The following is a 26,682-nucleotide window of genomic DNA, read 5'->3' on the forward strand; positions in this document are numbered from 1 at the left end:
CATTCCTGCTTCTGCTTGAACCTACTCTTGCCCCAGTCTGCTTTTGTTTAATCCTACTCTCACCTTAGCCTGCTTTTTCCCAAGCCTATCTCTGCTCCAGCCTACTTCTGTTGTTCAAGCATTCTCCTCCAGTCTACTTCTGCTCCAGCAGGCTCCAGACTCCTGCTTCAGCCTACTTCAACACACTTCTCTTCTACACTATCTCTGTCTGCTTTAGCCTGCTCTTACCCTCTTGCTTCTCTTCAAACGAACCTCCGCTTCCAGCCTGCATCTACCACAGGCTTTTGATGCTCTGGCCAGCATCTTCCCCTGCCTGTTTCTGACCCTACCCTGCGCTATGTTCATCGCTCATTTACCTGCAGGTCTGACAGAACGTGCGGTAAAATGTTGTATCCCGGTCACTGAGAACCTGGGAAGAGGTAACGAATAGCATTCCAGTACAAGTAATTGAATAATCCTTACTTATATATATATATATATATATATATATATATATATATATATATATATATATATATATATATATATATATATATATATACAAATATATATAATATCTACTCATTATACTTAAAGCCGTCTCCCGCGTCAGCGAGGTAGCGCAAGGAGACAAACTACGAATGGCCAAACCTACCCACATACATATGGATATAATAAACGCCCATACACGCACCTATACATATAAATACATTTCAAAGTAAACATACATATAAATACACAGACATATACATTCATAACCATGTACATATTCATACTTGCTGCCTTCATCCATTCTAGTCGCCACCCAGCCACACATGAAATAGCATCCCCTCCCCTCCCTACAGCGAGGTAGCGCCATTAAAAGACAACAAAGGCCACATTCGTTCACACTCAGTCTCTACCTGTCATGTGTAATGTACCGAAACCACAGCTCCCTTTCCACATCCAGGCCCCACAGACCTTTCCGTGATTTACCCCTTGCTCTTATTCTCAACTTTCTCCTTTCATACACTACCAAACTCAGTCACCTACCTCTGCAGTTTCTCATCCGAATCAACCACTAGCGCTGTATCATCAGCGAACAACAACTGACTCACTTCCCTATCCCTATCATCCAGAACAGACTGCTTGCTTGCCCTTCTCTCCACATCTCTTGCAATAACCTCCCTAACCACCCCATCCATAAACAAATTAAACAACCATAGAGACAGCTCGCACCCTTGCCGCAAACCAACATTCACTGGGAACCGATGACTCTACTTTCTTCCTGCTCGTACACATGCCTTACATCCTTGGTAAAAACTTTTCACTGCTTCTAGCAACTTACCTCCCACACCATATACTTTTAAAACCTTCCACAGAGCACCCCTATCAACCCTTTCATAAGCCTTTTCCAGACATAGAACTGAATATGACAGCGCATTCAGTATCATTAATCTTCTTTCTTATGTTTTCTAATTCTTCTGATATTATTCTACCATTAGTTGGGTGCTGAAACACCAGTTGTCCAAAAGTTTCCATTTTATTTAAATCAAGCTTTCGCCTTCACAGACGCATCATCAGGAATCTACAAAAAAGAAAAAACTTCGGCACAAAACTTGGAAATGAAATGTAAAACGCAACAAAATGTAAATATGAAACAAATTCGGAAAAACCACGGTACATAGAACAGTAAATGTAAGGGAAAACACTATAAGTGATACAAATTAACAACATCAGTATATAGATACAGAATATAGATACAGAATATAGATACAGAGTATAGATACAGAATATAGATACAGAATATAGATACAGAATATAGATACAGAGTATAGATACAGAATATAGATACAGAATATAGATACAGAAACATAGAAGTACAGACGAGCCAGATTTGACCTCATCGCCACACCCAGGCAATAATGGTCTCACTTGGCCCAACTTGGTGTGTTTAGTGATGGACTGTCTATATTCCTAGCTCGTTTGACATCGTCCTTCTGTGTTTTATCTACTCTAAGTTTATATATATCTTTTTATCTATGTTTTGTATTCATGTTGTAACTCATACTACCCATCATGTGGTTAATTTGTATCACTTAAAGTGTTTTCCCTCATTTTTCATTTCATGTTCTATGTACTGTGGTTTACCCTTACATTTCATGTTCTACGTACTGTGGGTTTTTCAAACCCGTTTTTATCTACATTTTGTTTGCATTTTACATTTCATATCCAAGTTTTGTGGAGCAGTTTTTTTTCTACTTTTTGTAAATTCCTGATGATGCCTCTGTGAACGTAGAAGCTTGATTGAAATGAAATGGAAAATTTTGGACAACTGGTGTTTCAGCACCCACTAAATTGTGGAATGATACTGAGAAAATAAGAGAACATAAGAAAGAAGATTGATAACTTAGGTTTCTCTTTCCAGATATACAACCTTTCCAGGACACACAAGTCCTATTGAAAATTCATGGAGTCCAAACTTTTGAAGTCACCATGTTGTACAGCACGGTCACACACACATACACACACACACACACACACACACACACACACACATATACATATATATATATATATATATATATATATATATATATATATATATATATATATATTTATCATCTCTGGGGATAGGGAGAAAAATCCTTCCCACGTCTTCCTTGCGTGTCGTAGAAGGTGACAAAAGCGGAGGGAGCGGGGGCTGGAAATCCTCCCCTCTCGTTTTTATTTTTTCAAAAGAAGGAACAGAGAAGGGGGCCAGGTGAGGATATTCCCTCAAAGGTTCAGTCCTGTTCTAAACCCTACCTCGCCAACGTGGGAAGTGGCGAATAGTATGAATATATATATATATATATATATATATATATATATATATATATATATATATTATATTACCGGATTATATCTGCAAGAGCTTACATCAGCTTTGGCGAGGCCGTATCGCGAGAGAACACGCTCGTCAGAGAAGTTCTCACTCTCAAGGGGTCCATTATTTTCCCAGCTACTGGAAGTAACGCAACCTCGGAGCTAGAGAAGCTGCTAGTAAGAGATCTTGGTTAATGTTAGAGTCTTTTCTTAGCAAAAGAACCTGAGGCGAAATATATACAAAAAGATAATCGTATAATACGGCATATTTACACTCGAAAAGAAAAAGAATTCTAAATATAAACTTAAAGAAAAACACATAATGGCAGACAAAGACAAAAGAAAAAAGCTTTCCTTTATCCCCAGTAAAGTAAACAAGATAGAAGAAGAAGACGAAGGGAGAAGACAATTTCATCCGGGCACACACGACATGTAATTCGTAACTCCATCAGATAAACCCTGAGAAACCAGCAGGTCTGATGTGGACCACAGGGAGGAGGATGACAATTATCATGCTGGCCTGTTCAGGAGTCTCGTCCAGCCACGTCATTACATAATCCTCAGGTTATTTATGGGGGAAAATTGGATGGCAAGAAACGATAAAGAAAGGTGCGGTTATCTTTGTCCTTATGTGTTTAAACCCAACAGACTTATTTGAGAATTTAATGGTATATATATATATATATATATATATATATATATATATATATATATATATATATATATATATATATATATATATATATATGACATTCAATGTGTGGGGGGGTGGCGGTGGGAATGGATGAAGGTAGCATGAATGAATATGTACATGTGTATGTGGGTGGGTTGGGCCATTCTTTCGTCTGTTTCCTTGCGCTGTCACGCTAACGTGGGAGACAGCGACAAAGTATAACATATGTATATATATATATATATATATATATATATATATATATATATATATATATATTATATATATATATATATATATATATATATATATATATAAATATATATATATATATATATATATATATATATATATATATATAATATATATATAATATATATATATATATATATATATATACCTCGCAAACGCGGGAGACAGCGACAAAGTATAAAAAAAAAAAAAAAAAAAAAATATATATATATACTGCCAAAATTTCTCGTGTATAATCTCCCAGCCCTACACCATGTCATCGGACATTTTATGAACGCTCCTAACCCTTCCAGCAAGAGGCACGCGCCATTGGGAACATGGAACACAATAAAGCCCAAACTTCCTCCCGCCGGTTGAAGACCCCATAAAGCCAAGAAACATGCCCAGCTGGAAGAACTGCTCACCCACAGCAGAGATCAGAGAACAGATCCAAGCCCCAAGAAAACACTATCAGTCCTAATCAGTGAAAGTCAAAAGGCGAAGTGTCAATCCATCGTTAACGCAGCCAACAACAACCAAATCTGGTGAGCAATGATGACAACACACACTGACCCCAGCCACCAACGCATGAAGCACGAGACACGCAAGCACATGAAACACGAGACACGCAAACACATGAAGCACGAGACACGCAAACACATGAAGCACGAGACACGCAAGCACATGAAGCACGAGACACGCAAGCACATGAAGCACGAGACACGCAAGCACATGAAGCACGAGACACGCAAGCACATGAAACACGAGACACGCAAGCACATGAAGCACGAGACACGCAAGCACATGAAGCACGAGACACGCAAGCACATGAAACACGAGACACGCAAGCACATGAAGCACGAGACACGCAAGCACATGAAGCACGAGACACGCAAGCACATGAAGCACGAGACACGCAAGCACATGAAGCACGAGACACGCAAGCACATGAAACACGAGACACGCAAGCACATGAAGCACGAGACACGCAGGCACATGAAACACGAGACACGCAAGCACATGAAGCACGAGACACGCAAGCACATGAAGCACGAGACACGCAAGCACATGAAGCACGAGACACGCAAGCACATTTAGCACGAGACACGCAAGCACATGAAGCACGAGACACGCAAGCACATGAAGCACGAGACACGCAAGCACATGAAGCACGAGACACGCAAGCACATGAAACACAAGACACGCAAGCACATGAAGCACGAGACACGCAAGCACATGAAACACGAGACACGCAAGCACATGAAACACGAGACACGCAAACACATGAAGCACGAGACACGCAAGCACATGAAACACGAGACACGCAAGCACATGAAACACGAGACACGAAAGCACATGAAGCACGAGACACGCAAGCACATGAAGCACGAGACACGCAAGCACATGAAGCACGAGACACGCAAACACATGAAGCACGAGACACGCAAAGACATGAAGCACGAGACACGCAAACACATGAAGCACGAGACACGCAAGCACATGAAGCACGAGACACGCAAGCACATGAAACACGAGACACGCAAGCACATGAAGCACGAGACACGCAAGCACATGAAGCACGAGACACGCAAACACATGAAGCACGAGACACGCAAGCACATGAAGCACGAGACACGCAAGCACATGAAGCACGAGACACGCAAGCACATGAAACACGAGACACGCAAGCACATGAAACACGAGACACGCAAGCATATGAAACACGAGACACGCAAGCACATTAAGCACGAGACACGCAAGCACATGAAACACGAGACACGCAAGCACATGAAACACGAGACACGCAAGCATATGAAACACGAGACACGCAAGCACATTAAGCACGAGACACGCAAGCACACAACATCTTCCAAAGAACAGGCATTAAATACTCATGAAATTCCTCTCAGAATTTCACCGTAAATCTACCACACCCGCAAAAAACAGGAAAGTCATGAAATATCTACAATAATTCCACTCTGAAAGAGCTGATGACCCACCCATCTCTCCCAGTGACACTGGCAACGCAACTGAAACATTAAAGAACTCTCCTGCCACAGAACATGGAAAGAAAAATATCAGACTTCAACCTAAACCACTTAAACTCAATTGCGATCCTAGCACATACAGACGTATTCAACCACCTCTTGATCACACAACAAAACCCTAAACTCCTGGAAACTTGTCAACGTGGCACGAGTCCAAAAGATCATTAGACAACCTAACCTGCTCTTCTTCTGCCGCCTTATATTACTTCTGTCTTCATTAGCTAAACTCCATGAAAGTTGACTTGCAGTAGACTCAAGAAATAGATCTCATTCTCAGTTTCACAGCACACCTTTGGACCCAATCCGCCACCATACTACAAACAGACTCACACTCACACAACACCTGCTCGAGGGATTCCATCAGTCCCCTTTCCTCCTACGTAGTGCTAGTGGCAATACAGGTCAACAAAGCAATCAACGCCATCTCCCGACATAACCTTAAACAAAAGACACTTGAAACCAATTTCCATAATAGTGTCAAAGAATGATCAGCCGACTTTAGAACTGCCTGCCAAGCCAGCATCACTTTCACAGGCTTCAACATCAAAACAATCTCAAGTTCTACAACGGAATTCTCCACAGAGCAGTTCTTTCTCCAACCCTCAGTCTCTTCCTACATGACCTACCCTTCACCTCCTGGTTTCACCACGGACGTCCACAACCACCACCCTTCAAGCCCAAGACGGATATGGATCGAACCTGCATCTTCCCATCTCCCTGACTGAACAATCACTCCCATCCAAAAAAAAAGAAAAATGCTAGTATACTAGGCATCGCATTTTTTATATGTATATATATATATATATATATATATATATATATATATATATATATATATATATATATATATATATATATATATATATATATATATATATATATATATAAACGAATAAGGTGCATATGAACGCGCACCTTCATAGAACATACAAACCTCCAACAGCCAGGATCGAACCCGGGACCCCTGTGCCACAGGCCCATAGCTTAGCGGTAGCATTTCCGCCTGTGACACAGGGGTCCCAGGTTCGATCCTGACTGTTGGAGGTTTGTATGTGATATGTATATATATATATATATATATATATATATATATATATGTATATTTTTTTTTTTTTTTTTTTTTTTTATACTTTGTCGCTGTCTCCCGCGTTTGCGAGGTAGCGCAAGGAAACAGACGAAAGAAATGGCCCAACCCCCCCCCCCCATACACATGTACATACACACGTCCACACACGCAAATATACATACCTACACAGCTTTCCATGGTTTACCCCAGACGCTTCACATGCCTTGCTTCAATCCACTGACAGCACGTCAACCCCTGTATACCACATGACTCCAATTCACTCTATTTCTTGCCCTCCTTTCACCCTCCTGCATGTTCAGGCCCCGATCACACAAAATCTTTTCACTCCATCTTTCCACCTCCAATTTGGTCTCCCTCTTCTCCTCGTTCCCTCCACCTCCGACACATATATCCTCTTGGTCAATCTCTCCTCACTCATTCTCTCCATGTGCCCAAACCATTTCAAAACACCCTCTTCTGCTCTCTCAACCACGCTCTTTTTATTTCCACACATCTCTCTTACCTTACGTTGCTTACTCGATCAAACCACCTCACCACCACACAAATTGTCCTAAACATCTCATTTCCAGCACATCCATCCTCCTGCGCACAACTCTATCCATAGCCCACGCCTCGCAACCATAACAACATTGTTGGAAATTACTATTCCTTCAAACATACCCATTTTTGCTTTCCGGGATAATGTTCTCGACTTCCACACATTTTCAAGGCTCCCAAAATTTTCGCCCCCTCCCCCACCCTATGATCCACTTCCGCTTCCATGGTTCCATCCGCTGACAGATCCACTCCCAGATATCTAAAACACTTCACTTCCTCCAGCCTCTCACCATTCAAACTCACCTCCCAATTGACTTGACCCTCAACCCTACTGTACCTAATAACCTTGCTCTTATTGACTTTTACTCTTAACTTTCTTCTTCCACACACTTTACCAAACTCCGTCACATATATATATATATATAGTATATATATATATTACCGGATTATATCTGCAAGAGCTTACATCAGCTTTGGCGAGGCCGTATCGCGAGAGAACACGCTCGTCAGAGAAGTTCTCACTCTCAAGGGGTCCATTATTTTCCCAGCTACTGGAAGTAACGCAACCTCGGAGCTAGAGAAGCTGCTAGTAAGAGATCTTGGTTAATGTAAGAGTCTTTTCTTAGCAAAAGAACCTGAGGCGAAATATATACAAAAAGATAATCGTATAATACGGCATATTTACACTCGAAAAGAAAAAGAATTCTAAATATAAACTTAAAGAAAAACACATAATGGCAGACAAAGACAAAAGAAAAAAGCTTTTCTTTATCCCCAGTAAAGTAAACAAGATAGAAGAAGAAGACGAAGGGAGAAGACAATTTCATCCGGGCACACACGACATGTAATTCGTAACTCCATCAGATAAACCCTGAGAAACCAGCAGGTCTGATGTGGACCACAGGGAGGAGGATGACAATTATCATGCTGGCCTGTTCAGGAGTCTCGTCCAGCCACGTCATTACATAATCCTCAGGTTATTTATGGGGGAAAATTGGATGGCAAGAAACGATAAAGAAAGGTGCGGTTATCTTTGTCCTTATGTGTTTAAACCCAACAGACTTATTTGAGAATTTAATGGTATATATATATATATTAATATATATATATATTATTATATATATATTATATATTTATATATATATATATGATATATATATATATAGTATATATATATATATTTATATATATATATATAGTATATATATATATATGTATATATATATATAAACGAATAAGGTGCATATGAACGCGCACCTTCATAGAACATACAAACCTCCAACAGCCAGGATCGAACCCCGGGACCCCTGTGCCACAGGCCCATAGCTTAGCGGTAGCATTTCCGCCTGTGACACAGGGGTCCCAGGTTCGATCCTGGCTGTTGGAGGTTTGTATGTGATATGTATATATATATATATATTATATATATTATATATTATATATATATATATTTTTTTTTTTTTTTTTTTTTTTTTTTTTTTTTTTTTTTTTTTTTATTTTTTTTTTCTTTTTATTATTCATGTCTCGTTTAATCGATTTTTCTTTATGGGGCCGCCGCTTGTTTTTAGATGACGGTGTTTTTTCGCTTTGTGTGGATTAGGGTTTTTTTTTCAAGAATGTGTGTGAGAAAGACTTGGGAAAAAACATGGATTTGTATGTGGCATTTATGGATCTGTAGAAGACATATGATAGGGTTGATGGAGATGCTTTGTGGAAGGTCTTAAGAGTATATGGTGTGGGAGGTAAGTCGCTAGAAGCAGTGAAAAGTTTTTACCAAGGATGTAAGGCATGTGTACGAGTAGGAAGAGAGGAGAATGATTGGTTTCCTGTGAAGGTCGGTCTGCGGCACGGTTGTGTGATGTCCCCATGGACATATATTGGATGGAGTTGTTAGGGAGGTGAATGCAAGAGTTTTGGAGAGAGGGGCGAGTGTGCAGTCCGTTGGGGATGAGAGGGCCTGGGAAGTGAGTCAGTTGTTGTTCGCCAATGATACAGCTCTAGTGGCTGATTCGAGTGAGAAACTGCAGAAGTTAGTGACTGAGTTTGGAAAAGTGTGTGAAAGGAGAAAGTTGAGAGTAAATGTGAATAAGAGCAAGGTTATTCACTCCTCACATTACAAACAATAGTTTACAGGCCATAAACAAACTAAACGCTCTCAGTACACTTACCAGTACCGCATATGGACAAGAAAATCGATCCCTTATTATTCTCTATAAACAGTTCGTTCGCTCCGCCCTAACCTACGCCTCACCTACCTGGTCATCCACGCTATCGTAAACAAATCTAGAAAGTCTGTAAACCACACAAAGCAGTTTTCATAACAGTCAGTGGCTGCCCAATCACCATGAGTGCTCAGCGCCTCCACAACGAAGTACAAATACTTCCAATATCATATCACCTAAATGTTTTCGGTACTCAGTTCTATGCAACAGAATTGAAACTTTTGCATCCAATTTACTCCATAACTAATCACCACCAACCATGCAAATATGAAAGACTTACCCCTGATTTGTACTTCACCAACCTTTACTTACAAATCCCCCCAACCCAAAGAAATGCGACACTGACGAAAACATACGCATCGAAATGACCTGACAGGCACAAAGCAAACATCCTCCCAAACCAGTTTTAAACTCCACCTCATCAGACATGCACCCATCCGAAACCACACTCCCCAGGCACGTACGAATTATGCTTTCTCTACTGAATTATACACACCATCTATCTCTCTAGCAAACACCGCTTTAACGCATCACAAGACCCCCTCATCTCAAGATGGAACTTTCGTACTGAACAATTTCATGTCAGTTATTGTGAACTTACCCCATGATCTGTGATCCCGGCTAGTGGATATAGCCGACTTCCTGAGTGGTGCATGGGCCATTTAATCCTTAACAGAACCTATGCCACACAGTGTATACAATGCAATTTTTTTTGAATTTCTAAGAGGCACCTTCTCCTATCCAAGCACTTCCCTCTTGCCGATTCCCTAAATCACCAGCCCACATCTCCCGTTCCTCTTAGCCGCCTTCTACGACACGCAGAGGATGCGGGGGTACTATTCTTTCTCCCCTACCCCAGGAACCTTGTGGTAAATCATACACACTCATAAAGTACTGATATGAGGAAACTCGCTTGAAAAATATACACAGAAGCTGCAAGCTTTCGACTGTATTTCAAGCCGTTTCCAAGGCAGCAGAGTCAAAACGAGCAAAAGAATATGTACAAAACCAGCCTACACCACACCTGAGGACACATGGAGCAGTTGATCTGAGAAACATGGAATGGTGGACACGACCTTCAGGTCATCTACTGTTTTCTTAATTGTGCCACATTTCAACAGAGATTTCATTGAGATATCTAATCACTAAATTCCTTCATTCTTGTTTATGGTGCTGATTGGTTTACTCTGATAAGAGAGGTTTCAACAATAAGCCTTTCTATAAATGACACACAAAAGTAAACAAATTTTGCCTCCCTCTCCCAGTTCAATGTGTGTGAATAATTTTCAGTATGCTTGAATAATGCGTTTGATTCTGAAGCTCTCCTTTCAGAATATCTATGCTGTTGAATCCTCTCCTTTAAAGACTTACTTGTTTGGCTAATATACATTTTACAACAAACTTAAGACGAAACAAAGTAAACACCTGGTTATTCATTAGATGATGACCTGATCTTTATCAAGGAACTCCATATGGTGTTTTCAGATGTGAAAACAAAGTTCATGATATTTGTTTCAACATTCTAGTAAAAGCTAAAGATTCCTAAATGTAGAGTAGAACCAAAATGTTTTTGTTTGTTGAATTTGTCTTCCTCCTCATTACAATAGCAGGTCTTCTTTGCTTTTTTTTTGCGTACATGTGTCAGTAACCTTCTCAGGATAACTCAGTGTTATCGTAATGTCGTAGATCTGTACAATTTCTTCATTTAAGAATTCATGGTCGAAAATTCTTGAGGCCGCAAGAAATATACATGTAACAGTAAACATTTTTGACAGAATGAGAAGGAAGACTATTCAATAACAAAACTCTTCTGGCTCTACTCTCTCTAAAGGAGTTTTTCACCTTTATTGAAACAACTTTTTATTAGTATTCTTTTCAATAGGAAAACACGGAGTTCCATACTTAGAAAAAACAGACCATCATCAAATAAAAATTCAGGTGTCTACTGTGTTCCAAATCAAGTCTGTAGTAAGATGTATATTAGCCACACAACTAAGTCCTTAAAGTAGAAGATTCAGCAACATAACCATTCAGTAAGGAGAGCTACAGAATCAAAGGCAATATTCTAACATACTGAAGATTATTCACGTCCAATGAACTGGTGGGAGTCAAACAATGTTTACCCTTGCATGTCACTTATAAAAAGACTTTATGTTCAAACCTCTCTTATCAAAGTTAACAGCGCCATAAAGATGAATAAAAGAACGTAGTGATTAGACATCTTAATAGAATCTCTGTTGAAATTTGGGGAAATAAGAAAACAGTAGATGACCTGACGTCCTTTGCCAAGTAGAGAGACGGTTCACTTTCCTGTTCTGGTCCACCTTTCCATGTTTCTCAAATCAGCTGTTCCTTGTTCCCTTGGTCGTGGTGAAGTTTGGTTTTGTATATATCATCTTGTTCATATTGACGTATTCATTAGAATGGCTTGAAATTCAGTCGAAATCTTGGGTACTCCTGTTTATATATATATATATATATATATATATATATATATATATATATATATATATATATATATATATATATATATATATATATATATATTCTATATATGTATATATATATATATATATTCTATATATATATATATATATATATATATATATATATATATATATATATATATATATATATATATATATAGGGTGGGGGAGGGGGCGAAAATTCTGGGAGCCTTGAAGAATGTGTGGAAGTCGAGAACATTATCTCGGAAAGCAAAAATGGGTATGTTTGAGGGAATAGTGGTTCCAACAATGTTGTATGGTTGCGAGGCGTGGGCTATGGATAGAGTTGTGCGCAGGAGGATGGATGTGCTGGAAATGAGATGTTTGAGGACAATGTGTGGTGTGAGGTGGTTTGATCGAGTAAGTAACGTAAGGGTAAGAGAGATGTGTGGAAATAAAAAGAGCGTGGTTGAGAGAGCAGAAGAGGGTGTTTTGAAATGGTTTGGGCACATGGAGAGAATGAGTGAGGAAAGATTGACCAAGAGGATATATGTGTCGGAGGTGGAGGGAACGAGAAGTGGAAGACCAAATTGGAGGTGGAAAGATGGAGTGAAAAAGATTTTGTGTGATCGGGGCCTGAACATGCAGGAGGGTGAAAGGAGGGCAAGGAATAGAGTGAATTGGATCGATGTGGTATACCGGGGTTGACGTGCTGTCAGTGGATTGAATCAGGGCATGTGAAGCGTCTGGGGTAAACCATGGAAAGCTGTGTAGGTATGTATATTTGCGTGTGTGGACGTATGTATATACATGTGTATGGGAGTGGGTTGGGCCATTTCTTTTGTCTGTTTCCTTGCGCTACCTCGCAAGCGCGGGAGACAGCGACAAAGTATAAAAAAAAAAAAAAAAAAATATATTCTAAAGTACATCGTCATTGTGGGGAGGGCAATGTGAACATTTTAAGACCAGGGCTTGACTAGTGAGTGAGTCAAACACAGGAGCACCCAAGGCTAGAGCAGGTGTGCGTGGTGGCTGGCAGGCAAGGCGCGTCGTCACCCTACCACAGTTACCGCTGCTCCATATTCTCTTGCAACTTTCAGGTGGGGCTTACGTGAGCTTCCGGCGCCACTTCCTGTGCTGGCCATTTAAATTGGGGTGAGGCTGGGGGAGGATGGGGTTAGGGGGGGGGACAGGACGTGACGCCGGCGATCCGTGCCTGGTGACGACGACGCGCTGTTTGCTGACCACACCAGCGACAGTTTCTCCTCTGACGGCACTGTCAGCACGAAACATAGAAATATCGTACGTAAGTGGTAGTTATCGTACACTAAGGAGCCAAAATGGACGTAGGTGATAAATCATTGTTTTCCTGGGTGAAGTTGACGTAGTTCAAGGGTTAGTCTTGTAAGCATTCATTTGATATATAGAGTGTTCAGGTCCCCACGTTTTATCTGCTTATATCCAGGTATTACATATGATATGTGCTCATACATATACACACGTATATCTTCAGATGAACTCTATATGATCATTTCCTCTTCATATATGCCCTTCTCATACCAGGTGTTTTGTGTATACCAGGGCTCACACTGGTACTAATTCACTCAGTGTTATTCGCCTTTACAGCCACGGCAGTAACCCATAGGAAAGGTGGGTATAGTACTGTCATGCCTCCCTAACCCTACCCTAAAGCCGATTTCACATATCATTTCACCCGTGTGTCAGGAGATAATCCGACCCCAGGAGAATGTGAGCTTGAAACGAGGCTAGTGAGAAACATCTATATCCATTATATTGTTAAGTAAGGGTAATTATGGCTTTTGTAATTATACAATCAGGATAATCTCATAATTAGCCCATCGTATGATTCACCCCTCACGCAAGGGTCGGGTGGTTTGGTCTTTGATTTATCCTTTATTTTGGGGGATCAATAAAAAGATTAATGTTTATATCAGGTGAAAATTTTATGGTCCGGTCCTCTCTGCTGGGGGACTAATGATGACGGTAATGACCATTGACCTGTCAGTCCCTTGCGATCCCCAGGCCCTAACTGGTAGTTATTGGGACTTAATTATGCATAAATATAACATGACCTATGATTACCACAGGTAATTGAGAAGTTACAATCATCGTGGGCCGCATCCACCTTATTCCCAGTGGCATCTCATGGTATATATATAAAAAAAATGGATAATGGTGTGTGTGTGTGTGTGTGTGTGTGTGTGTGTGTGTGTGTGTGTGTGTGTGTGTGTGTGTATGTGTGTGTGTGTGTGTGTGTGTGTGTGTGTGTGTGTGTGCAGAAACACTACTAGTAAAGGGAATCTCGAACATCCTGAGCGCTTTCGTGTATTACATCTTCAGAGGACTAGTTACAGAGGGAGAGAGAAAAAATCCTCTAAAGATGTGGTGATACACGAGAGAGCTCAGGTTCCTCATGCTTCCTTTTACCAGAGGTGTTTCTGCATTTACGTGGCCTAGTTTTTTTGAGATTTTCTGCATTTATATATACATATATATATACATATATACATATATATATATATATATATATATATATATATATATATATATATATATGTATATATATATTATACATTTCATGATATTGCTACACATAAAACGTAAACGACTTTCACCAATGTGCAAAATGTTTGACGATCAAACACGAATAAAAAAGAACACGAAGGAACACGGGCCAATGAAGCAACAAGAGACAAATGGAAATGACCGCAAAAAAAATGGATACACTGATGACAGAAATGAAACGCAATTTAGAAAATCTTAGTTCGAGTAATAGAAGAAAAAATGACACCAAATAACAGTAATTAAGCGAATAAAACGTGTAGAAAGACTAGATTACAGAGGCTGTAGGAAATGGCATTTCCAACGCGACTGTTACCTAACGGAGAGGAACAATGGAGATAACGGAGGAGTCATAGCCATGCGACGTGCTACTCGCGGAGAGACAAAAAAAAGGAGCTTGTTTTCTACTCAGGGTTTGCGGAATCTATAGGAAAGAGAAGACAGTGGCAAGAATTGCCAGAGAAGATCTTGGATAAAATTCTTGCCTGTGAGCAGAAAAGAGATACATTATGAGACTTTGCCGTCTGGAAAGCACTGATGTATACTGGAATGATCATAGAGGACAAGACGTAGCCATCAATCCATATTAGAAAACCTTAGAGTCACTTTAACGCCAAAAAAGTGAAATTTAGCGGCTGTCTCATTGGGACATGAGGGGCTGTGGTCCCCTGCAGGCAGTGGTAGAGAGAAGAGACGGTCTTTGTCATCATCCCCGTCATTATGTTAGGTGGGTCAGGAAGTGCAGGTCACCAGGCAGAGCTCTGGTCACTCTTGAGTGTAACTGCTGCTCTACAAGGTCCACCTGATGAAGTCTTCGGGGGTTCTTCACCCGTAAGCCCCAGCTGGACCCAGGCTTTTGGGTTGGATTATTGGTCGATCAAGATGCTGGCCGCTGCAGCCCTCAGGCCTACAGAGCCCCCACGGCCTGCCTGGTCTGGTACACTTGTCCAGTGCAGTCTTAAACTTCTGTGCGTCATGGAGTGTTTCTGATGATAGCTGGCGAGGTATTGAGGAATCTTGGGCCTCGGTTGTTTAATGTGTTCTTCAGCAAGTACCAAAGTACTTGGACGACATGAAGTCAACCTAACAAATACCAGAATACAAGGGTGACCTAAGCTCATTCCAACAAGTAACAGGGTACAAGGTCGACTTGATGTCACCATGACAAGTACCAGATTACAAGGAAGGACTTGAGATCACTTCAACAAGTACCGGAGTACAAGGACGACCATAGGTCAATCTAGCAAAATACCATAGTACTAGGATGACTTGAGGTCGCCCCAACAAGTACCAGAGCTCAAGGATGACCTGAGGTCACTCCAACAAGCATCAGAGGACTAGGACGACTTCAGGTCACCCCAACAAATATCAGAGCACGAAGACGACTTGCGGTCACTCAGGCAAGTACCAGGATAACCTGAGGTCACTCCAACAACTATCAGGGTACAAGGGTGACCTGAGATCACTCCAACAACTATCAGGGTACAAGGGTGACCTGAGGTCACTCCAACAACTATCAGGGTACAAGGGTGACCTGAGGTCACTCCAACAACTATCAGGGTACAAGAGTGACCTGAGGTCACCCCAACAAGTATCAGGGTACAAGGGTGACCTGAGGTCACTCCAACAACTATCAGGGTACAAGGGTGACCTGAGGTCACTCCAACAACTATCAGGGTACAAGGGTGACCTGAGGTCACTCCAACAACTATCAGGGTACAAGAGTGACCTGAGGTCACCCCAACAAGTATCAGGGTACAAGGGTGACCTGAGGTCACCCCAACAAGTATCAGGGTACAAGGATGACCTGAGGTCACTCCAACAACTATCAGGGTACGAGGGTGACCTGAGGTCACTCCAACAAGTATCAGGGTACAAGGATGACCTGAGGTCACTCCAACAAGTATCAGGGTACAGGGATGACCTGAGGTCACCCCACCCAGTGTGTCTCGTCAGTGGCCAGTGGTCTGGTCTCCCTGGGTTGAGGCATTTCCCTAACGACCTGCAGCAGTTGACGGCCGTTGAGAAACCATTGTTTATGGTTATTTTGCCGGCGGTAACCAGAACCTTTACGTTTATTAAGTAGCATCACTCGGCCAGTTGTCCAGTTGGCTCACTGGGACAACCCTGAATCACTTAGCGAAGACATCTGAGGTTCGACTACAACTAAGGCAATACTTAACTAAGGCAATACTTAACTAAGGCAATACTTAACTAAGGCAATACTTATGTAACCTCCCATTCATGAGTTATACAGTTTTGTATGTATTGTGTAGTTAAAACCAGATATCAGTGAGAATTCGTTTCAACTAGACAGAACCCTTTTTTGCACCTGAGGAAGGTGGGTAAAACACGAAATGCAGGACTGCAGTGTTTTTATACTTAGTTTTACCTAAATGTTTCAGTCAAAACTAGTCTTAACAACTGCTTTGTCTGAGAGAACTAACCCTAACCAAACCTAACCTAACCTAACCTAACCTAACCTGTGGTTTCGGTGCATTACACATGACAGCTAGAAACTGAATGTAAATGAATGTGGTCTTTTTTCTCTGTTTTCCTGGCGCTACTTCCTTGACGCAGGGGTGGCGATGTTGTTTCCTGTGAGGCAGGGTGGCGATGGGAATGGATGAAGGCAAGCAAGGATAAATATGCATATGTGTAAATATATGCATACGTCTGTATGTGTGAATGTATATGTATGTATATGTGTACATGTTGATATATGTATATGCATGTGTATGGGTACATGCTGATATATGTATATGAATGTATATGTACGTGTATATGCGTGTATGTATATATGTGTATATGAGTGGATGGGTCGTTCTTCGTCTGTCTCCTGGCGCTACTTCGCTGACTCGGGAAACAGCGATCAAGTATGATATATATATATATATATATATATATATATATATATCTTTTTCTTTCATACTATTCGCCATTTCCCGCGTTAGCAAGGTAGCGTTAAGAACAGAGGACTGGGCCTCTGAGGGAATATCCTCACCTGGCCTCGTTCTCTGTTCCTTCTTTTGGAAAATAAAAAAAAACGAGAGGGGAGGATTTCCAGCCCCCCGCTCCCACATATATATATATATATATATATATATATATATATATATATATATATATATATATATATATATATATATATATATATATATATGGAGAAAAACTGGAGGAAGTGAAGTGTTTTAGATATCTGGGAGTGGATCTGTCAGCGGATGGAACCATGGAAGCGGAAGTGGATCATAGGGTGGGGGAGGGGGCGAAAATTTTGGGAGCCTTGAAAAATGTGTGGAAGTCGAGAACATTATCTCGGAAAGCAAAAATGGGTATGTTTGAAGGAATAGTGGTTCCAACAATGTTGTATGGTTGCGAGGCGTGGGCTATGGATAGAGTTGTGCGCAGGAGGATGGATGTGCTGGAAATGAGATGTTTGAGGACAATGTGTGGTGTGAGGTGGTTTGATCGAGTAAGTAACGTAAGGGTAAGAGAGATGTGTGGAAATAAAAAGAGCGTGGTTGAGAGAGCAGAAGAGGGTGTTTTGAAATGGTTTGGGCACATGGAGAGAATGAGTGAGGAAAGATTGACCAAGAGGATATATGTGTCGGAGGTGTAGGGAACGAGGAGAAGAGGGAGACCAAATTGGAGGTGGAAAGATGGAGTGAAAAAGATTTTGTGTGATCGGGGCCTGAACATGCAGGAGGGTGAAAGGAGGGCAAGGAATAGAGTGAATTGGAGCGATGTGGTATACAGGGTTTGACGTGCTGTCAGTGGATTGAATCAAGGCATGTGAAGCGTCTGGGGTAAACCATGGAAAGCTGTGTAGGTATGTATATTTGCGTGTGTGGACGTGTGTATGTACATGTGTATGGGGGGGGGGGTTGGGCCATTTCTTTCGTCTGTTTCCTTGCGCTACCTCGCAAACGCGGGAGACAGCGACAAAGTATAAAAAAAAAAAAAAAAAAAAAAAAAAAAAAATATATATATATATATATATATATATATATATATATATATTTATTGTATGAAAAGTGTTTTTGTAATAAGCACATTCCATCTTTTCACCCACCATGAGTGTTGTGGTACAAAAACATAATTTCTTGAAAAATCACGTAATGTTGGTGCGGCTGGTGGTGTGTGAGGTGACATGAAGGTCTCAGGTCGTGGGTTCGAAGGCAGTGGAGGGAAACGTACTGCCTGGCGTGGATGTTGGCGAAGTTTTCAGGGTAGGATAAATTTCGCGGTCATCCCTGACCTACGTTTGGCGTCCAGGAACTTTCGCCCAGGTTCTCCAGACCTCCATGAAAAGGTGTGCAGTGGTCCGAGAGGCCTCCTCTGTTGTTACCAGAGTCAGCATAGTGGAACCACCAGGCTTGGCCAGGAGGTGGATAAACATTACGTCATCTCTTAGGCTATTGTTCGCTACTGTCGAGCTTTTGTTGGCTTTTGTTGGACTCCTTCTCAGGCCTCGTTGAGGACGACGTTCTGCCTCGGTGTTCTCTCCCTCAAGGTTGCTGGCCAGAGCTTCCTCCTCCTCCTCCTTCTCCTCCTCCTCCACCCGGCCGACTTGCAGCCCAGGACCCGCAGTCGAGACGATGAAGGGAAAATTGTGAGAGATAAGGCTGTAATCTCCCTGCCAGCCAATTGTATGTGAACTAGAGTACACTAATATCATGACTGGCGACGTTACGAGATGCAATCTGCGAGAAATACTGGACTTCAGGACCATATGGAGCAGGTGGTGGGAGGAATGCCTAATGCAGAGATAACGGCGCGTTTACCACGACCAGTGGCTCCCTTCATGTGGTATTAGTGTAGACGGGGCCCTGATCACAGATTAGCCGGAGATTAATACGAGATAAGCTTAATCTCTTTTGAGCTACAATTTGTGTGTGTGTGTGTGTGTGTGTGTGTGTGTGTGATAGCCAACTTGGTGCACTAGGCTGGTAGCCACCATGGTCAGAGGGATCTAGTGGTTCTACCAGATTCTTTTGGTGTTCGAGGTAAATGTGTCTCTGAGAACAAGTGTTGCATACGACATTAGAGTGACATAGATTCATTAGATCACTACTTAGAAAGAAGGTTGAGAAATAGGTGTATGAGAAGTAAGATATTAAAATAATAAAAGTAGAATGAAAAATGTCTTAATAAAGATGTATTAAAGACCAGAGGATAGAGTGGATGTAGAGTAAATCCCTCACATCCTTGAGTCTCTGTCCTCCACAACCAACGGGTCAAATAGAAGAGCCAAGACGCCGACCAAGACAGCACTAGGAGATATCCAGCCGTCCTGATCATACGACCCGTCATCAAGACTGAAGGATTATATTGACCTGCGGATGCAAGTAACAAAAAAAATAAGAAACAAAAAAAAGAAAAAAAGAAACAATCAGAAGGCGGATAAACGCAGAGACAAACTGGCCAAAAGTATACAAAGGAAAAAATTGCCGTTGCCATGGAACTACAGCTGCATACAAGGGTCCAGCACCCACTCCTTCCCTCCACCGTCTTTCACTTGGAGACATTCCTTCGTTGATACCAGCTTGGCTGTTTTCATTAGCTATGTACGTGTGGGTGCCATAGAACACGCGTGCACGATAAACACAACCATGATATGCTAACACCCGCGTGAGTCTCATAGCTTCACCCAGCTTTCCTCGTAACCTCAGGCATGTACATGGACATTCCTCTTCTCATAATCCATCCCTTTACAAAGGTTGTCGATCATGACCACTGGTTATCTTAAGAATCCTGTGGCAACGATAACAGACGAGGTGTAGGGTAAGATGAAAGCTGTGTGGCTGGGCTTCGAATGCAGAGCTTGTTTCAATGGCGTTCTCATCCCTTCCTCAACGTGCTATATGCCTTTTGCCATATCGTCCTTACATCTAACTGCATTTCTAGCGTCCGTTTCTATTTCTGGTTCATCTATATGTTCCTAAGTGTGGCAGTATGGCATCCATCCGTCTTGCGAAGTCTTGTGGAGTTTGAGCAACAAGTGACTGTCTCTATGACTCACTTTCTTAGATTTACCTTTAAGGTGATTTAACAACGATACGCTACACTTCCACTTGAACAACACAGTTGATAGATATTTGAACTATGGAGATAAATCGTTCTATTCTTCATTACGTCATCTCAGAGGAAGATGAAAGAATATTGAAATGAAAAAAGAATAAAAATTTGGCACTTTTGTAGTTTCGTTTTTGCTCGCACTTTATGTTTTCAATGTTGTGTCGGCAGTTGATGATGGAGATGAGCAACTTTGATAATGCTTTTATCTCTCATTCTTAGTCTGGATTTTGAGACGTTATGTATCACCATATCTATGGACGTGCATGGGCCATCCCTACACTGTATGCGCTACTGCCCCTCTGATTGCTGGTCGTTACTGTGAGTTATGTACGGTGAGATTTACATGTGTTTGATAACCCTGTACAAAGAGAAATATTCATGTAATGATAACCTTTCATCTATGATAAAATAGCACTTCACATGATTCAATCTCATGTGTATGATTACAGTTTCTTGATTGATACGACATGGCTCATCACCAGTCCGTTTACTGTTAACACTAAACTCTGTACAATAACTTACCTCTATGAGTACGATGTCAGCAACGGAGGGTCCTGGTTCAGCTGCTTGCATCCGGTATTATCGACCCTTATCAAACTCCACTTGAGTACGATCAACCAACTAACGTCCTGATGTAGGTTAATAAACTACATGGATACTGTAATGCCTACCTAACGAGAGCGGCCCTAAAACATAGACTGTTGCTGTAAGTAGAAGTATCAACGTGTAAGATGAGAGAGCAGAGGTGCAGGCCGCTGCATCTTGCGAACTGGAAGCGAGCGAGCAACACTTGTTCCATTGTGTGATGAGAATGGTGATGAGTGCCATCTGAGGTCTCTACCATGATGAGTGCCATCTCTGAGGTCTCTACCATGATGGGTGCCAACTCTTAGGTCCCTATCATGATGGGTGGGCATCTCTGAGGTCCCTATCATGATAGACACCATCTATTAGGTCCCAGCCATAAGGGGCGCCATCTCTGAGGTCTCCATGGTAATGGGCATCATCACTGGAGACCCCACCATGATCGATGCCATCTCTGAGTTCCCCACAGGATTAAGTGCCATTACTGAGGGCCCTACCATGGACGGTGCCATCATTGAGGCGAACTGTCCTCTAACAACTACAACTTGTGTAAATTGTTATCCCAGCTGTGGCGTTGAATTTGAGGTGTTGGCAGCTGAATGTTGCCAGGTGGTGGGCAAACATTGCCAGGTGGTGGGTCAAGCGTTGCTAGGTGGTGGGCAAACGTTGCAACGTGATGGGGCAGACGTTGCCAGGTGGTGGGGCAAAATCGCCAAGTGGTGGGCAAACGTTGCCAGGTGGTGGGACAAACATTGCCAGGTGATGGGGAAACGTTGTCAGGTGGTGTGGCAAAATCGCCAAGTGGTGGGCAAACGTTGCCAGGTGATGGTGCAAACGTTGCCAGGTGATGGTGCAAACGTTGGCAGGTGGTGGAGCAAACATTGCTAGGTGATGGGACAAATGTTGCCAGCTGGCGGGGCAAACATCGCCAGGTAGTGAAGCAAAAAAAAAAAAAATTTTCCATAATCAAATTTGAAGTGCTGTGGTGGGAGGACTCGGGTGGTGGTGATACGGCACGTGAGGGACTCCTCATCACACACAGTCTGCAGAGGATGAACATGGGCGTTAGGGATCATTATGACAAACTCTACTGGATCAGAACTTATGGGAGGGGACATGAAGACGATACCACTGTGACGTCAGCCGTGACCTTTTGGACTTCAAGGGTATGACCTTGGAGATGCGTCACATCCTGAGCTGGTGGTGGTAGAAAGGATCATCTTAACATATTCCTATGACCTCTGCTTGTGACCTTGACCTTTATTGTAAGATCCTGAGGGTGAGTCAGGACGCATTGCTGTGTGGTGGAGAGGAACATCTGTGTAAATTCTCCTCCCAGTCACCCCTCACTGGCTCACAAGTTAAAGAGAGGGAGAGACTGTGGTGGACACATGGGCACAAGTGATGGCCATGAGACCAACTCGCTCTTTAAATGAGAACCTAATCACTCGACAGTTTTATATCACAGGGGAGCGAGAGTCGTGGGACACGAGTTGGCCCTTGTTTGCCTTATGAGGTAATGAGGGCCATGCGAATCACTTTGTTTGCATTCTCATTATACAGCTGTCAGTTTGAATTTCCAGGGCACCAAGCTGGAACGCTGGGGTAGTGTGTGGCTATTTGTAACAGGTTTAGGATCATGACCAAAGCTGGAGGTTTCATGGCATTTTCTCAAGTTATTATATCATCATTTTAGGTACTGTAATATTGAATATGTATGGTAATGATTGCTGTAGTTCTCCAGCGATCTCAGTATACGAATAAGCCTCATTATACTGCAGCCTGTGGCCGTGGTAGTTGACAGCACCTTCCTAAATCCAGCTTGAAGACATCCTAAGAACTCGAGGTGCAGTTGATCTGCCTCTGGCCTATAGCGAGACACCATACCGACCACTTATCGTATCCAGAGAATAAGGGACGAAACTTAATGTGTTACTTTGTGTTACAGATGTCCTGTGCCCTCCAGTATAACCTGACAGATGTCTGGACACTGACTGGGTGTGGAAGCGGTCGATCGTGAAGGTGGAACACCGTGCTTTCTGAACCATATCTCGCCCTCCAAGTTCAGGTCTTGAGACCATCCTCGAGCGTTCTGCCTGTGCTGATGTGCGGGCCAGCAGCAACAGCAGCCCTGTGCTGAGATGTCCAAGGCCTTTCAGACACTCCTGGTCAGGTATCGTGAGAGTTTATCGAAACAATGATTGTCTGATGTGAACTGCCTGCCTCTGCTTCCAAGGTCAACGAAAGAGCTTTTCTTCTGTCAGCTGAGACGGAACGGACAACTGATGCTTTAAAAATAGCCCTCCTTTTAACGATATATATATATATATATATATATATATATACCTTATCCTTAGCCTGGTACCTATTTTATCGACCAACCCTTAGAGGTGGAAGAACAGCTGGGTTGACTATGCATCAACTGATGAAGGGTTGACATCTGGTGCAGATAACAAAGCAAAATGATCATTATTGCATGCTTGAAATTTCTTATCCCAAATCAACAACGAGGATCAGTCAGCCATTGCAGTTCACTAGACAACGCACCAACCAAGGCATCATCCAATCAGCAAAAATGACCAAGCAATAAATTATCCAACCGGCCAACACCACCGAAACAACCAACCAACCACCATTCAGCCAATCATCAGCATACTAACTTGCCCAACAATCAACCAATCAACCATACAGACAACCAGTAAAGATAAACAAGCAATTAACCAACTTAGAACCCATCTAGCTACCAAGTACTAACTATTCAGTCAACTAACCATAGTATGAATTATTCAACCGACCAAACCATCTGATTAATCAACCAGATAATTAACCAAAGAACCGTCCAGTCAACCTGACCAACCATACGCCCAAACAATAATAATTCGATGAACTTACGTAGTATGTTTCGGGCGACTGCAGTAGTCTCCCTTGAAGACGTGCCAAACAAACTGAAAACGGAGGAAAAAAAGTTAATAAGGCAAGTGTAGCATATAATCTCTTTAGTTTTTACAGTCATCTGCTGGAAGGGCGGATAACCCTGGGAAATACAGTTATGAATGTAGTGTAGTATTCAGTGGAGATTACCGGATGGTAATGATTCGTATACCTAACTGACTGCTCTGTAATATTAGTGTATCTATTCAAGTAGGAAGATATAATTTGTATGTCTTATATATATATATATATATATATATATATATATATATATATATATATATATATATATATATATATATATATATATATTAATCATCTTGGAATTGGGAAAGACATATCCCAAAATAGAATAATGAGAAAAAGAATAAAGAACTTGGTTTGAAAACATGACTGGTAAACAGAAAGGTAATGAGAAGAAGGAAAGACGAGGAGAAGGAAGTGGATTCCACAGCTTCGCTTTTCAAGGGAAGAAGGAAGGCAGCACCGTCATGCCTCGTGTGGTTGGTCTCCACAAAGAAAACTAGGGGAAGCAGCAGCTGGGCGTGTGTCGCGGATACAAGTCCAGGGTCACAAGCAGACAGCTCGCAGGAAACACTGGGAGAAGTGATGACGGAAGGAGAGCGCGAGGTCAACACCATCATGGGGGGGGGGGGGGGGGGGGGGCAGGAAGAGAAGGCTGAAGAGAAGTGAAGAGCTTGTGGATGTAATTGGATGGAAGGCTTCCTGACCCCACTGTGGCTGAGAGAGAGAGAGAGAGAGAGAGAGAGAGAGAGAGAGAGAGAGAGAGAGAGAGAGAGAGAGAGAGAGAGAGAGAGAGAGAGAGAGAGAGAGTGGAGGAAGAGCCATGCCAGATATACGAGCCGTGCATGATGATGAGCGGAACATTCAGGTGGGTGAGAGGTGAGCGTAGGATGGAGTGATATTGGAGCAACTTGATATACGGGGGACGACGTGCTCTCAATAGACTGGATCAGGGCATATGAAGTGGCCAGGGTAAATTGCTGAATGGCCTGAGGGGCTTTGACCGTGTATGGTGACTCTGGTGCCGGTGCATTATGGACAACAGCACGGGGTGGGAGTGGGCAATTATGGGCATTGTTCATCTATTCCTAGCGTTATCTCGCGAAGGTGGTAAGTGGCGAACAAGGATGATAAAAATCATATGAATCATATATATATACGAAAATAGGCCCCATCACAAAATCCTTTCTATTTCATCCTTCCACCTCCAATATCTCCTCGTTCCCTCTACCTCTGACACATATATCCTCTTTGTCAATCTTTCCTCACTCATTCTCTCCATGTGACCAAACCATTTCAACACACCCTCTTCTGCTCTCTCAACCACACTCTTTTTATTAGCACACATCTCTCTTACTCTTTCATTGCTTACTCGATCAAACCACCTCACACCACATAATGTCCTCAAACATCTCATTTCCAACACATCCACCCTCCTACGCACAACCCTATTTATAACCCACGCTTCGCAACCATATAACATTGTTGGAACCACTAATCCTTCAAACATACCCATTTTTGTTCTCCGAGATAATGTTCTCGCCTTCCACACATTCCTCAACGCTCCCAGAACCTTCGCCCCCTCCCCCACCCTGTGACTCACTTCCGCTTCCATGGTTCCTTCCGCTGCTAAGTCCACTCTAAAACACTTCACTTTCTCCGTATGTATATATATATATATATATATATATATATATATATATATATATATATATATATACTTATATATATAAACCTTCAACAGCCAGGATCGAACCCGGGACTCCTGTACCACAGGCGGGAATGCTACCGCTAAGCTATGGGCCAGTCCCGGGTTCGATCCTGGCTGTTGGAGGTTTGTATGTTCTATGAAGGTGCACGTTCATATGCACTTTATTCGTATATATACATATATATATATATATATATATATATATATATATATATATATATATATATATATATATATATATATATATATATATATATATATATATTTGTCCCTGGGGATAGGGGACAAAGAATACTTCCCACGTATTCCGTGCGTGTCGTAAAAGGCGACTAAAAGGGGAGGGAGCGGGGGGCTGGAAATCCTCCCCTCTCGTTTTTTTTTTTTTTTTTTAATTTTCCAAAAGAAGGAACAGAGAATTGGGCCAGGTGAGGGTATTCCCTCAAAGGCCCAGTCCTCTGTTCTTAACGCTACCTCGCTAATGCGGGAAATGGCGAACAGTTTGAAAGAAAAGAAAAAAGAAAATATATATATATATATATATATATATATATATATATATATATATATATATATATATATATATATATACATATATATATATATATATATATATATATATATATATATATATATATATATATATATATATAGATATATATGCAAATTTAATGTGAATTTGTATTATATGTAGAAATATAT

The 26,682-nt window shown here is 41.7% G+C and overlaps 1 protein-coding gene across 1 annotated transcript in view; it reads right to left on the reverse strand.

Annotated features, from left to right (window-relative positions):
* The window catches only part of LOC139756746 (uncharacterized), a 194,561-nt gene that overhangs the window by 47,744 nt on the left and 120,135 nt on the right, over positions 1 to 26,682 (reverse strand). Inside the window, exon 3 of the mRNA XM_071676496.1 lies at positions 24,210 to 24,262. The gene's annotated coding sequence lies outside the window, so the exon portion shown is untranslated. The remainder of the gene's footprint in view (positions 1 to 24,209; positions 24,263 to 26,682) is intronic.

This window comes from Panulirus ornatus, chromosome 2 (genome assembly GCF_036320965.1).
Source record: "Panulirus ornatus isolate Po-2019 chromosome 2, ASM3632096v1, whole genome shotgun sequence".
Lineage (NCBI taxonomy): Eukaryota > Metazoa > Arthropoda > Malacostraca > Decapoda > Palinuridae > Panulirus > Panulirus ornatus.